Below are 7493 nucleotides of genomic sequence, written 5' to 3'. Positions count from 1 at the left end.
CCCTGCATCTATATCTATTCTCGGCCGTTCACTCCCTTTCCCTTGGACAAGGCTGTGTCCATCAGCTACACAGTCTTGACCCCCATGCTCAACCCTATGATCTACACCCTCAGGAACCAGGAGATGCAGGCAGCCATGAAGAAATTAGCAAAGAACCTAACAATTTGCAACAGGGAGTAAATTATAGACAGTAGTTTCTCTCCCGCCTGGCTCTGCAGCTGTTCAGTTCCAAAGAAACATACAGAGGCTTACTTATAAACTGCTTGGCCTATTAGCTTAGACTTATTCTTAACTAGCTCTTAAAATTGTATTATATTAACCCATAATTCTTGTCTATGTTTAGCCACATGGCTTGGTACCTTTTCTCAGTAAAGCTTTCTCATTTTGCTTCCTCTGTGTCTGGCTGGTGACTTCATCTCTGCCTTTCCTGTTTCCAGAATTCTCCTAGTCTGTTTGCTCCACCTATACTTCCAGCCTGGCTATTGGCCAATCAGCATTTTATTAAACCAGTGTCAGTGAGAAATCTTTGGAGTGTACAAGAGCATTATCCCACAGCAGCGAATGTTAAACCCGATGACTTTAAATGGCAAATTTCCCTGAGCTTGCATGATCCTGGGTAAATGCAAAGGAAAGCCCTCACAAAATTCAAGTTGGATTTCACTAATAGTCCTTGATAGCCCACTCCTGTAACAGGAACTGTGTTAGGGACTCTCACACCAGTGTCTTGTTTGTCCTCAGAAACGTGACAGTGGATAGGTTACCATCCTGTTAAACAGTTTTAGCAACAGGGGCACTCAAAACACGGCGACCTGCTCAAAAGTCAAAGCAAGTGTTAGGAGAATGTGGTTCCACTGAGTCTAGCCTCGGGGCCACAGGTGGGGATCCCCACCCTGGAGGGAAAGCCCGTGGGGACCAAGGGTGCAGAGCATTTCTCTGAAAGCCTCCAAGTGCCTTGAACTGTATCTGGCAAGCAGATATTTCTCCATTGCCCTGCATCCTAGCCTTGCCCTCTCCTCCTGCGTTGTCTCTGTGTGTTTTCTCTGTGTCTCCCTGAGGCGCACCATTTTGAAAACCAATGCAGGAGCTTCCCTGCTTCCCTCCAGCGCCATTCCAAATGAGATATGGAAGTCTCTGGCTCCTCCTGGTTTCTCTCTGCACCGTGATGGCAGCTCTGAGTCTGTCCTGTCTCTGTTTCTTCCTCACAATTTTCACAGGCAAAGTTTGGACTAGAGAGGAGAGCGACATGGACTTGTGTGTTCCGTGTCATCTCAGTCAGGTTGTCCCTTCACAATAAAGACTTTTAAATGTCTCATGACTCCGTTCACAACCTCCAGGTCGCCTCTTCTCCAGGAGCAGGGTCTGTGGTCCCCCAGATGTTTTCTCTGTCACAGCCTCCTGATCCACCATGCTGGACAAATCTCCCATCTTCACTCTGTGTGACAACAACCCCCACCCTCAATGTGGTGCTTACTGTGTGATACTTCTGGACCGGAGTGGGGGTGGAGTAAATTGTCCAGAAAACGCTGGCCATCTCCTCTGAGATCTGTACCAATGAGATGCCTTTGCTGGCCAACAGCTGACTAAGCTAATGACACCTCAAATAAGGAGGAAACCGCTGTCTCAGATAGAAGACCCAAGGATAAGTACTTTTGAGTTGGTTAATTCAGCAGATCAAAAAATGTTATGGCTCTGTGTTGTCTTCTTGGTGATGCCTTACCTTTCCTCTCATGCCGAATGTGGTTGCTACAGTTTTGGGTGTCATATCTTCTCATTTTTACATTTAGTGAGGAAAAAATAAAGAGAAAAGCACAAAATGATTCTCTGTGTGTGAGTGTGTGTATGTGTGAGTGTGAGTGTGTGTGTGTGTGTCGGGGGAGAAAATTCCCTAGAACTACCTCAGTAGAATCCTCATAGGGCCCACTTGGCCAGCACTGTGGTCAGCTCAGCCTGTCCAGAAAAGGACAGGGGAACATCACGCCTTTCTTCCAGGTCAAACCACAGTGTCTGCATGTGGTACCCAAGACGACAGGAGGTGACACGGTTGTCTTGAATAAAAAGTCCTGACAATGAGAAGAAAACGCTACTGTGGTCAGGGGCCACCAACTCAAACGCCTGGTGAAGCCAACACGTAGCATGGCAAGCTGAGAGGAGCAGGGAAACCCAAGGTCAGCTGCTGAGAACTCATACAGGCCGAGGGCGGGTCTCCCTCCTGGTCTTCCCCCTGCTACTGCAGAACTCTGAGATGGGAGAGCTAACAGAGCAGTTTATTCGGAGACAGAAAAAAAAAAGCCCAGGTGTACAGGTGCAATGTGTCACTCAGGGGGCTTCTCGAAAAACAACTGACACACCCCCAAGCCCTGGTCACACCCAGCATCCGGGGAGCTTGTGAGTGGTTTGAGTTCAAATTGTGATGCCTAAGCACAGTTCATCAGGCAGATGAAGAAGTCTTCCACCATAAAAGACAGGTACTAAAACCCAACAAAATGAGAAACTGGAGAAAGAAGAAGAACTTCAGAAAACCAGTGACAATTCAAGGAAGAGATAGATAGATAGATAGATAGATAGATAGATAGATAGATAGATAGATAGATAGACAGACAGACAGTAGGTGTGTGTGTGTGTATGTGTGTGTGTGTGTTTTAGCTAGGATCTTTCTATGTCCCGGCTCTCCTGGAACTTGCTATGTAGACCAGGTTGGCTTTGAACTCACAGAGATCTTCCTACTTCTGCTTTCCAAGTGCTGGGATTCGAGGTGTGTGCCACCATGCCCAATCTTAAAAATGTTTCTAGTTGAACTTTTTACTTTGAAAATTGTACTTGAAACTGTAAAAACAAGTTAAAGATCTTTCTACTATAAATCTCCCCAACTTCTCCTCATAGGAACTGTTACCGGGTAAATGTTTGTGTTCTCCCTACATTCACATGCTGAAATGTAACCAACTCCTGGTGGCTTGGGAGATAAGGGATGTCATTCGACAAGATGAGCACACATGTCTCTCCAGTCCAGAGAGAGCACCGATAGACCAAAGAAACATTGCCCCAGAGTCTGGCTTGGAGAAGCAATGGCCTGATTAGGATGGATTACCCACAGGAGCGCGGATGACTACATAACTAGGCTCTCCCAGGAATGGGTGATGACTCATGGAATGGAAGGTGAATCCATGTAGGTTCCTATGCAGCTTCTGCCAGAGTCTTCTTCCACAGAACAGTGTCTTGCATGGTATAAAGCCGGAGAACAGCCTTGTGGGTGAATTTTGTCCATGTCCCTAGTCTTCTCTCCTGGTGGACCTGATTCAGTCGAGAGGAGATAGCTACATGATGCTCCACCTCTTCTTCCAGACATTCCTTCCTGCCCTCCTTGCTCTTCTCTGAGCCTGGGAGGGAGCTATAGAGATGTCTGATTATTTTCTTCCATTTATGACCATTGCTTGCAAGTCACTCAGACCATGGAACACGTACGTGGTAGCTGATCAAATGCACTAAGACAGAGGACCTTGCTAGACCACGGTGTAATGCAGTAGAATATCAATGCCCCTTGGAAAGAGGCACAGGATGGGGAACTTAAAAACTGTAACACAAATTTGGGAAACAGGATTCAAATGTTGTTTTAAAAAGGTGCAATCAGAGAGCAAGGAAAGTGTCTTCAGAATTAGATTGATGGCTTGTGGCATACATATTTTCCTTAGCTGACCAGGTCAGCTTCTTTTATTCAATGAGCTTCCTCAAATACTGGCTCACTTTCTTCTCACTAAAGGGCATAATTCTGCTTTCTTTGCCCTGAGTCTGGAGGGAGCGCTGTCATAGATAGCAAAAGTTTTCATTTCTAAATTCTGTGTGTGGGGGCTGGAGAGATGGCTCAGAGGTTAAGAGCATTGCCTGCTCTTCCAAAGGTCCTGAGTTCAATTCCCAGCAACCACATGGTGGCTTACAACCATCTGTAATGAGGCCTGGTGCCCTCTTCTGGCCTGCAGACATACACACAGACAGAATATTGTATACATAATAAATAAATATTAAAAAAATAAATAAATATCAATAAAAAAAAAGAAAGAAAAAATGCTAAATTCTGTGTGTGTGTGTGTATCTGTGTGCGTGTGCATGAGTACAGGTGCCTACAGAAACAGATGTCAAATTCTCTAGAGCTGGAGTTACAGGTGGTTGTGAGCCACCTGATACAGGTGCTATGAACTTAACTCAGGTCCTCTTTAAGAGCAGTACATGTCCTAACCACTGAGCCATCTCTCCAGCCCCCACTGAGGACTTTGTCTTTTGGATCTTAGATGGCAAACTCTACATCAAGGGAATCACAAAAAATTCTCAATATCTTGGTATGTTTTGGATGACTTCCTAAAAAACATGTTTTGAGACGTGCAGAAACTTTTTAACAAGTCCCATTGTTACCCAGGCCCCAGTAGTAATGAACCCAGCCCAGCCTCCTGAACCCTGAGGACATTCCCTGTTCCTCTAGGACCCCATACACATAGCCCACATGAGGGATGGTCCAGGAATAGGAAGCTGAAGCCATGCAAAGGACCTCCAAGAAGATGTAAGCCACGCAGTCCCGTGCTGGACTGTAGCACGGTGAGAAGAAAGGGTTTGCTTTCCCGTACACTGGCAGCTGTTAGAAGGGCCTTGCAAACATTCAGCAGAAGGTAAGAATAAGTGAGTAGCAGCACAGGCTTGCCTAGAAGTGAGCGTGAACTGTGGGGTAGACTGGAGGTACTGCAGGCATGGTGGCGGTGAAGATAAAAACAGGTGTTCCAGGTTACACGGGGAGCAGCTGAGCTTAGAGTCGACCCTGCTGTTGGGAGGGAGGATGCTGAGAGCAAAAGACAGAAAGGATGGGCAAAACCACAGCTCATGTCTCCACAGTCTACAGAGCAAGGTCGTCTAAAACCATTACATGAAACTGGAAGATGTTGTTGGAGCATCATCTAAATCAGAGTTGCTGTTATTGGATTTGCTATCGGTTAAGGAGGTCACAGGAAAAGTGTTCAGCGCTGTCCCAGAGATGCTTATGAAGAATGGTTGGAGCCCGGGAAGGTGGAGAATTAGTTCTTGTGGGAGATGCAGGAAAGGAGCCAGAGAGAGGTGCATCTGGGTTTCTAGGTTGGATTCCTAACAAAAGTTATTTAAGGAAGCAGGAGCTCTTACCGAAGATTCAGGTTTAGTTGAGTGGATGGTGTATGTAGAAACTGTGAATTCCTCAGATAGCTGTTGGTTCTTGGGTGACAGGGACACTCACTGATTACAGAGGTGTGGGATATGGAGGTGACCTTTCCAGCCTCACGTGGAATGCTGGGGGAGTTGCACGCAGTGTGCAGAGTTTTATTCTCTGTGGTTTCTGTGTGCAGGATTTTGTGCAGCTTCTCAGAGTTGGAGCTTTAAGCTGTGGGCACGAGGTGGCCATTCAGTATATGACAAGGAGGGAGCATGGCCGCATCCCCTTTCAGAATGGCTTCCCAGGCTGCGGTGTGAACGGAGACAGGAGTGGAGAGCACACGAACGTGGAGAAAGGGAAGAGGCATGATGGGATCCAGCAGCTCATAGACTGCAGCAGGCTGAGGGGGAAGCATGGGGGAGACAGAGACGGGACGTGACAGTGGGGTGACCCTTTGCCCTCACTGGGTCACTATGTCTGCCCCCCTTGTCCTTCCAGCTCCTGTTCGCTCTGCAGCCCTAACAATTCCAGTTTCTTTCTTCACCTACTCTACTACCTCATTTCCTTTTCACCATCTCCCTTCTCTTCATCTGTCTCCATTTCTATTACTCAGCAACTTCCTTTCTCTCTAGCCTATAATTTTACGTCTGCTAAATTCAGTGTGCTTCCAGAAGAGTTCTCCGAGCCCCGTTCCAGCAGGGGTCACCATCTATGTCTTAATTTCATAAACCCCTCCACCCCTCTCCCTCTGGCCTGCATATTTGCCCCATGGAACCTCACCAAATGAAGAGGCCTCCATGCCGAGGAGTGGGAAGTAGCTCGACGGCCCTGGGTTCCAACTGTGTTCAGTGATTTCTCGGCGCGTGTACTGCCTAGTTTTATGTCAACCTGACACAAGCTTGTGTCATCCAAAAAGAGGGAACCTCGAGTGAGAAAATGCCTTCATAAGATCTGGCTGCAGGACATTTTCTTAATTAGTGATTGCTGAACAAGGGTCCAGCCCCTTTGTGTGTGGTGCCATTCCTGGGCTGCTGGTCCTAGACTCAGAAGGAAATGGACTGAGCAAGCCATGGGGAGCACCCAGTAAGGACCACTTCTCCATGGCCCTAGCATCTGCTCCTGCCTCCAGGTTTCTGCCCTGCTTGAGTTTCTGCCCTCACTGCTTTTGATGATGAACTGTAGTAAGGAACTGTGAATGAAATAAACCCTTTCCTCCCTAAGTTGCTTTTGGTTGCTGTGTTCCATCACAGCAGGAAACTACACACACTGTAACTATTTGTTCACCCTGACCCCATCCACAGCTCCACAGTAAGTGCCTTTTATTATCAGGTCCTGGGCAATGCTGGGGACAGAGAAATTTGTAAGCCAATCCCTCCTTTCCAGGACCCTGTCACTGAGGTGAGGAGGAAGCACTAGCAGCTGAAGGCTCCATTAGCACTGATGTGTTAAATGTATCAGGATTGATACAAACAAGTGAGGGGGGGGGTCTGGGAGGATGAAGGGACCAGAACACTGAGCTGTATATGGTCTGCTGTTCCAGGCATGGCTCCAGGGATTTCATGTGCCTTTCTGTCTATTCCACAGAAAACGAGAAAAGGAAACTAATGTTGTCATTGTTCCCTCTTCCCTGGTGTGCCAGGTGGGATCCTAATAAAACAAGTCACTCATCTCAAGGAAAATGAAACCTGAAACTCATCTGAGAGCGTCTTGCTAAGTGTCTTCCCGCTGCTATGCAGATTTGGACAGGCAGGTCATAGACTCCACGGCATGGCTTTAAGGTAGTTCATGAGCTTGGCGTGGTACCGCACAACTGTCGTCTTAGTGTCGGAGAGGCTGAGATCGGAGGAGCTCGAGTTACGTGGCGGTCTGAGATACACAGTGAGACCTTGTCCCAGGGAACCAAGCAAACAAATGCAAAACTGAAACACCATCTCCTGGATGTGTGTAGCAACACTCACAAACTTTTCAGAGACAAGCCAGCAGGTGGTATCCTGGTTGTCACATGAGGGCATGCACCATATGGACATAACAGATCAGACTGAGCTCCTGCGTACTAAAAAGGCAAGGGGTCACTTCATGCATCTGTATCTGTCAGCCATTCCCTTTGAGTGTATAAGCAAGACACCCATGGAACCAGGGAACCTCACATGGGTGTCAGAGTTCATCTTCCTGGGACTCTCACAGACTCATGAACTTCAGTTCTTCCTGTTTCTGGTGTTCTTGTTTGTCTACAGCAAGACTGTGGTGGGAAACCTCCTCATCATAGCCACGGTGACCTCGGATGCCAGGCTCCACACACCTATGTACTTCCTGCTCCGCAATCTGGCGGTCA

At 47.4% G+C, this 7493-nt stretch overlaps 1 protein-coding gene across 1 annotated transcript in view; it reads left to right on the top strand.

Moving 5' to 3' along the window:
- LOC101992754 (olfactory receptor 4D1-like) overlaps nucleotides 1-7493 on the top strand; it is a 9662-nt gene that overhangs the window by 1410 nt on the left and 759 nt on the right. The window lies entirely within an intron of this gene.

The sequence above is a fragment of the Microtus ochrogaster genome, chromosome 7, assembly GCF_000317375.1.
Source record: "Microtus ochrogaster isolate Prairie Vole_2 chromosome 7, MicOch1.0, whole genome shotgun sequence".
Taxonomy (NCBI): domain Eukaryota; kingdom Metazoa; phylum Chordata; class Mammalia; order Rodentia; family Cricetidae; genus Microtus; species Microtus ochrogaster.
Note: the sequence above shows the minus strand (reverse complement) of the source record. Positions and strands in the feature narration are given on the sequence as shown.